This window comes from Carcharhinus amblyrhynchos, chromosome 1, assembly GCF_965287045.1.
Source record: "Carcharhinus amblyrhynchos chromosome 1, sCarAmb.v2.hapA, whole genome shotgun sequence".
NCBI lineage: Eukaryota > Metazoa > Chordata > Chondrichthyes > Carcharhiniformes > Carcharhinidae > Carcharhinus > Carcharhinus amblyrhynchos.
Genome location: NC_137324.1, coordinates 160,820,255 through 160,828,463, shown reverse-complemented (window position 1 = coordinate 160,828,463; position 8,209 = coordinate 160,820,255). Strand labels below are relative to the sequence as shown.

The window sequence follows — 8,209 nt, the reverse complement described above, 5'->3', positions numbered from 1 at the left end:
CTGCCCGTTGAAGTGGTGGAGGCTACCTCGATAAATATTTTTAAGACGCGGGTTGATGGGTTTTTGATAAGAGAGGGGATTAAGGGTTATGGAGAGAGGGCGGGAATGTGGAACTGAGCCACGACAGATCAGCCATGATCTTATTGAATGGCGGGGCAGGCTCGAAGGGCTAGATGGCCTACTCCTGCTCCTATTTCTTATGTTCTTATGTTCTCCCAATCCTCTTCTCGCCCACTACTCTTAGCTACTCTGAACGCCTCCGCTTTTAATTTAACACTTTCCTTCACCTCCTTCGTTATCCACGGCTTATTACCTCTCCTCCTACGGTCCTTTTTGACCATCGGAATAAATTTCTGCTGAGCACCAAGAAAGATCTCCTTAAAGATCCTCCACTGCTCCTCAGCAGACCTACCTTCCAACGCGCTCCCCCAGTCCACATTCGCCAATTCTTCTGTCATCCTACCTTACTCCCCTCTGTTCAAACAAAGGACGCGTGTCCGAGAACCCACTTTCTCCTCCTCCATCTGCACCAGAAACTCCACCATACAATGATCACTCTCCCCAAGAGGATCCTTCACCACAAGGTCCCTAATTCTACCCGCCTCATTACATAACACCAGATCCAAGATAGCTCGCTCCCTCGTCGGCTCCAACACACACTGTTCAAGGAAACTATCCCGGCAGCATTCCAAGAACTCCTCCTCGAGCCCACCACGTCCAACATAGGTCGACCAATCAATATGCAGATTGAAATCCCCCATAACTACGGCTGTCCCATTCCTGCACGCCGCACTTATTTGCGCGTTAACAGCCCGCCCCACCTCCAGGTCATTATTCGGGGGCCTATAGACGACACCCACCAGCGTCTTCCTCCCTTTGCTGTTCCTAATCTCCACCCACAGCGATTCCACTTTCTGTTCCTTGGCTCCAATATCATCCCTTGCTACCACCTTGATGCTATCCTTAATCAGCAGAGCTACGCCTGCCCCTTTTTCCTCCCGCCTATCCTTCCTAAACACTTGATACCCCTGGACATTCAGCTCCCAGTCCCTGTCACCTTGCAGCCACGTCTCTGTAATGGCCACCAGAACATATCCATTTGTGCTGATCTGCGCCACCAGCTCATCCACTCTATTCCGAATGCTTCGTGCATTCAGATAAAGTGCCTTCATTCCAGCCTTCACCTGGACCCTATTTGCCGTAACACCACCAACCATACTCACGCCCCCTACTCCATCTATTATTGGGACATCCTCGGCCTCTACCCTTACCTGTACCATCTCCTTAACTTTAGACCCCGTAATGTCACCTACCCTTGCACCGTCCCCCCCCAAATAGTTTAAAGCCCTGTCTACAGTCCTCTTTACACGATTTGCCAGCACTCTGGTCCCAGCACGGTTCAGACCAACCCCATCCCACCCGAACAGGTCCCACCTACCCCAATACTGATGCCAATGCCCCATAAATTCAAACCCATTCCTCCCACACCAATCCCTGAGCCACCCATTCACTTCCTTAATCCTATCAACCCTACGCCCGTCTGCACTCGGTTCAGGCAGTAGCCCAGAGATAACCACCTTGTCGGTTCTACTTTTTAATTCCATTCCCAGCTTTTCATACTCCCTCCCCAGATCCTCAGTTCGCATTTTGCCTACGTCGTTGGCACCCACATGTACCACAACGACTGGATTCTCACCCTCCCACTCCAGGTTCCTCTGCAGCCCAGCTGCGACATCCCGGACCCGAGCACCAGGCAGACAACACACCCTTCTGTGCACTTTGTCATTGTGACAAAGGACAGTGTCAATACCCTTCACCCCACTATCCCCAATCACTACTACGTTCCTTTTCCCCTTCTCTTTGCCTATGTCCTGCTGCATCACTGTACCGTGTGCAGTTTGCTCACCGACCTCACCTCCCTCATCCTCGTCCAGACTGGAAGCAAGAACCTCAAACCTGTTATGCAGATTGAGAGGCTGAGGCCTCCGCTCCCCACCCCCCTTCCTCCTCTCCCCTCCCCCCTTCCTCCTCTCCCCACCCGCCTCTTGTTCCTGACCCTTAGAGTTAGCCAATCTAGGGGGGGGTGGATGTCACTTGCACCCCATTGAGAATGGCACCCTCTCTCCCCCTGACGAGCCTCAGTGTCTGTAGCTCAGAGGCCAGCTCATCTACCTTGAGCTGGAGCTCCTCCAGCAACCTGCACTTACTGCAGACATGGTCACTGTGAAGGACCCTGGGGTCCACCAGTTCCCACATCATACAGAAACAACACATCACATGCCCCTCCATTATTCCCTGTAGTAGTATTGAAAATTTCCACACAAACTTACCTGGCCCTTTTTCTCTCCAGCCCTTTTGATCTTAAGCCCTAATAACTCACTCTGCTTCCCCCTCACTCCGCTGCCCGCTCCGACGCTGCCCGCTGTCTATACCAGGCCTCCTTTTAAACCTGGCGCTGATTTAAAGCCTGCTGGGCCACAACTCCCTTCTAACCACTCCCTCAGAATTCTTAAAGCGGTAAATACAAAAAGCCCGCAAAAATGCTTTTAAATGATTTAAACAGTTCTACAAGGTACAAAGTGCTTTAAACTTGTTTAAACAGGTTTTTAACAGGTAATTTCTTATCTCTCTCTCTGCTCCTTCTTAAAAGGCTGGGAATTAAAACCTTTAAGCTGAGTTTCAGGAGCCATGCTGGGGAATAGATTAATTCCTGTTGTTCTTGGAGGTTTTCATATTAACTCTAATATTACAGCTCTTTCATTATATTAATCAGTCTCACAACACAAGGTTAAAGTCCAACAGGCTTATTTGGAATCATGAGCTTTCAGGGCACTGCTCCTTCATCAGGTGAGTCACTCACGTGATGGACAAGCAATGCTCCGAAAGTTCATGCTAGCAAATAAACCTGTTGGACTTCAACCTAGTGTTCTGAGACTCCTTACTGTACCCATCCCAGTCTAACACCAGCATCTCCACATCATTATATTAATCAAAATTGATTCAAGCTATATCAAATTTAGAAGTAGGGCTCCAGCAGGTGGGGATGGCAAGATGATACAGTGGTTAGCACTGCTGCCTTACAGGGCCAGGGACCGGGGTACCATTCCTGGTTTGGGTCACCATCTGTGCGGAGTTTGCATGTTCTCCTCGTATCTGTCTGGGTTTCCTTCGGGTGCTCCAGTTTCCCCCCACAGTCTTAAAGACATGCTGGTTAGATGCATTGGGCTGTGCTAAATTCTCCCTCAGTGTACCCAAACAGACGCTAGAGTGTAGCGACCAAGAAATTTTCATAGTGACTTCATTACAGTGCTAATGTAAATCTACTCCTGACACCAATGAATAAACTACAAGATTGTTTTAGGTGAACTAACATTAAAGCAATGTAAAACTGGCAGTAGGTGTGTAAAAATAAGATCAATTTGTGAGGTACATGAATTTCAACTGATTAAACATCAGTAGAATTTTGGAATGTTACAAGAAAATCCTTTATTAACACTAACTTTACCAGAAATATGAGTTGTTGCAATGTTTTGATTAAAGTGAGACGTCCTCTTGTACATAAAAGGATTAATTTGTTGGTAATTTTAATTTGGCACATTGGTACATTAATTTTCTTTGCCTGATCGGTAGAAGAGTGCTTCAGTCCTGCAATGGAGGTGGGGATAGGATTTTATGGCCTTGCTCAATCTGAGACCGGAAAATCTGGCCCAAGGTCAATGGACCTTCTCACTGTCTACCCCTCAGCTGCTCTGATTCCCATGATGGGCGAGGCAGTAGAATTCCGGTGCTGGTTTGAATTTAAGTCTTGGTTGATATCTAAGCTCACTTTTGTTCCTATAGGGTGGAATCTTCTACACTTTGAAATATCTTAAGGGTCAGGACCATTTCCTGGTTCCAACCCTGCAGTGGGTGAGAGGGGCACTGACAGAGGGGATCTTCACAAGGTGGTCAATTGAGTCCGTCTCTGCATTCGCTGTTTAATTAAGGATGAAGGGCAGATTCCCGTTGTCTGAGCCCCAATCAAGGGGACCCTGTGATTAGAGGTGATGCTATTCAGGCAGGTAGGAGAGCGCGAGGGATCTACAAAATAGAGCCATGCTTGGAAGTGTTCCTACTATTTCAAAATACAGGAAGTCCATTGTTTTCACTGCCGTCAGTGTAGTGGGTAAACCCAGCCATGGGAATGGCCTTGGCACTGGCTATGATCATTGCATATATGTGGCTTTAAATGGGGCCTGTGTGATGAGGGATTGATGGTCATTGGCCCTGCCTCCAGCAGACCATCTTCTAGTTGCTGCTGGTCTCCCGACTCGCCAGGGTGGCAATTCAACACTCAGAATGTGTTTACACCTTGGCACTAAGTGGATCCTTGATTGAACCTAATTGTCTGCCTGTGACTGTCAGAGGATAAGTCCAGCCTCTCAGTGTCTGCCTCCATCAAGATTGCTCAGAAGCTAGAATGCATCATATCAGCTCCCAGTTCCACTTCCAACCCCAGCTCCATGGAATCAGGAAGCCTTCACTCATACAATCCCTACAATGCAGAAGGAGGCCATTCTGTGCATTGAGTTTGTACTAACTCTCTGACAGAGCATCTGACCCAAGCCTATTCCCCACCCCCCCATCCCCACCCTAGCTCCACAGCTCCACAGATTTACCCTGTCTTAGTGCGGGTGAAATTTCATGCCAACTGGCTGGTGTGCCAGTTTGATAACATCTTGTGTCTTGAATCTCAAAATGTGTCTATTTTGTTATCAGTCCTTCACTGGATTGTATCAAAAGCATGAGGAGTCTGGTTCGGGGTCATAATACCTGCAGAAGTTCAACATTGTGCCTCCAATACCCGAGTCCAAATCATTTATATCAATGGTGAATGACCTTTTTAGGACATCACTTCCAGCTTTATATCAGCCTGAGAAACTTTCTGCAACTGATATTTTCCATTTTCTGTTCTGTGGCCATCCTTTAATCAATGCTGCTACCTGTCACCAATTCCACAAGTCCAGACATTTCTCATGAATCTCTTTCCCTGCCTCAACATCCTCAATAATGCCTCACTTTGTAACCATCATCCTATCGAACTCTTTTACTCTTGTTGATGCCTGCTATTATTTTTTTCTGTGAAACGCTTTCAGATATCTTATATTTTAAAAAAGGATTTGTTATTACATCACCTTTCCCATAAGCACTCGGAATCCCACAGCGCAGTATAACCAACAAAGTGCTTTTTGAAGTGCAGTCACTGTTGTAATGTCAGAAATATAGCAGCCAGTTTGTGCACAGCAAACTTCCACAAGCAGTACCGTAACGATGACCGGACAATCTGTATTTTTTGCAGCTGATCGAGGGATAAATATTGTGCATCACCAGGGATAACTCTTCTGTTCTTCTGCAAAATTGGTCCGGGGAATCTTTTACATTTACATGAGGGGTTAGATGGGACCTCAGTTCAATGCTTCATCGAAAAGACAACACCTCCTGACTCCATCAATGCTGCACTGGTGTGTTAGGTTTGACAATTCTGCTCAAATCCTGGAATCTGAACCCACAGCTGTCTCACCTGAAAGCAAGAGTGCTACCAGTTGAGCGCAACACAGTGGTTAATACCGCTGCCTCACAGCACCAGGGACTTGGGTTCGATCCCCGGCTTGGTTCACTGCCTGTGCAGAGTCTGCAGGTTCTCCCCCGTGTCTGCCTGGGTTTCCTCCGGGTGCTCCGCTTTCCTTCCGCAGTCCAGCTGGTCAGGTACCTTGGCCATGCTAAATTCTCCCTCAGTGTATCGGAACAGGCTGCAGAGAGTGGCGATTCAGGGATTTTCACAGTAACTCCATTGCAGTGTTAAGATAAGTCTACTTGGTGACACTAATGAATAAACAACTGACACCATGTCGTGTAAATTAACTTGTTGCTGCGTTGTCATCACTTGCTATTGAGCAGCATGTTCATTTAAATTACTTTGTGCCTTAATGAAACACGTTCCAGAATAATGAATACACGCACTTAATCTATATGCTATGATTCAGCGATGCTTCAAAAAGTGAATATTTTATTCATTTGTTACATGGCACAACATTTGCGTAGGATTGATTTTGTTGCAAGTGCAATATTCATGGCTGGCTGTTAACTAGGTATTAAGCTGAAGTTCTCTTATTAGTCATTTCACATGGTTCAGCCTGAACAACCTGAACCTACCATGTATAAAAAGTGGTCAACTTGTTGTGTGACTCTTATCCTCGGTGAGATGGTTTCCCAAGTGTGTCAGAACTACCACATGGACTGTGAGGATGGTGTTAACAAGCAAATCAACCTGGAGCTCTATTCCTCCTATGTTTACCTCACCATGTCTTCCTACTTTGGGATGATGTTGCCCTGCGTCACTTTGCAGAGTTCTCCCAGGAGCAGTCACATGAGGAACAGGAACATGCTGAGAAACTGATGGAATTCCAGAAGAAACGTGGAGGCAGAGTCATCCTGGAGGATGTCAGAGCAGGATGAGTGGAGCAATGGCCTGGAGGCAATGCAGAGAGCTCTGCAGATGGAGAAGAACATGAACCAAGAATTTGCTGGATCTGCACAAACTCTCTTCTGGAAACACCGACCTGCATCTTTGTGCCATCACTATTTGGATGAGCAAGTGAAGATGATCAAGAAGCTTGGAGATTACATTACCAACCTGAAGAAACTGGGAGCCCCTGAGAATGGCGTAGGAGAGTACCTGTTTGACAGGCTCAACCTGAACTGAGTCTAGGGAATGAAGTTTGATCCAATTCTGAATGTTTTTTGTGCTCTCTCTCCTGAGCTGCTGCTGTATTTGGAGATTTTAAAAAAAGTGAAAACCTCACCCCATTCCTCAGGTTGGTTGGCCGGGAACTAGTTGGACTGGAACATGCTTTGTGTAGCGCTATGTGGCTATTCAGAGATGGGAAGGTTTAGGGACTGCCAAGGCAGAGTATGCGTAGAGGTGTTAGGACAATATATCATACTGCAGGAGACTGAATGCCACTTCATTGAAGCCAGATCTGAGACTACCTTGTTGAAGCTTTCAACACTCAGGAGTTCCTTCCAATATAATTCATTAAAAATGTTGTGCAATGAATATTAATACATAAAGAATAATTCAATTATATACGCACAGCAAAATGGCTTTATAATTGAATGAAGAAATTTTACTTTTAGCATGATAATGAAATATATCCATCGCGGTCTTTGCCAAAATGTGTTAAAAAATAAATTACAGTCCAACATCTTAGGGACTGCAGCTTTCTTTTTATTAATAGAAAGTGTTAGTTTGTTATGGAGTTTAGTCAGTGTAATCAATGCTGAAATGGTATCAAAGTTTATGGAATATTATATACAGTTGCTTGGCAGTACAGAATGTGGACATGGCTGAAAAGAGGGACATGCTGCTAACGTTTTTCATCTTGTACTCATCAGGACAAACACAAGAATGCCAAATTTTAAATGATTACAACAATTTATGCTACTGTAAAAAATGACACTGATTGGTTGGCAAGACAGTTCTGATTTGCCTAGTAATTAATAAGGGGAAAGGAATGGGGAACTATAGGTTCAGAAAAAGTGAAAGGCTTGGATAAATTATTTTTCTTTGCAGAGAATGTGTCTCTGCGTATGACTATTGCTCTAACCAGTGTAACTGAGCTCCAGAAGCCTATAGTTCTCCATTGCTTTCTCCGCAATAATGCTTTGGCCAATTGGAATCAACCTGCCAACCCATTGACTTGCCATCCAACATTTTCTTCTGCAGTATTAATTGTGAGCATTTGAAATTTGGCATTCTTGTGTTTGAGTTGGTAGAGTAGTCAGGGTGTAGTCATGCAGTCAAGGGAAGTTGGGTCAGGTTGGGGGTAGCATGAATTGGAAGCAATAGCTGAATCGGACTGTTAGGGGCAGAATGGAGGTCAGGGAGTCTGAAGGTAATTGGGACAGGATGGGGATAGTCTGGTGTCATGGGGTCAGGACAGTAGAACATAGAACCCTACAGTGCTGAAAGAGGCCCTTTGGCCCATTGAGTCTGCACCAACCATAATCCCACCCAGGCCCTACCCCGATATCCCTACATATTTACCCACTAACCCCTCTAACCTACACATCCCAGGACACTAAGGGGCAATTCTTAGCTTGGCCAATCAACCTAATCCGCACATCTTTGGACTGTGGGAGGAAACCGGAGCACCCGGAGGAAACCCAC

General features: G+C 45.9%; 1 pseudogene; it reads left to right on the top strand.

The window, feature by feature from the left end:
• The first annotated feature begins 6,241 nt into the window (after nucleotides 1-6,241).
• LOC145342105 (ferritin heavy chain A pseudogene) lies at nucleotides 6,242-6,742 on the top strand (annotated as a pseudogene).
• The last annotated feature ends 1,467 nt before the right edge of the window (nucleotides 6,743-8,209 follow it).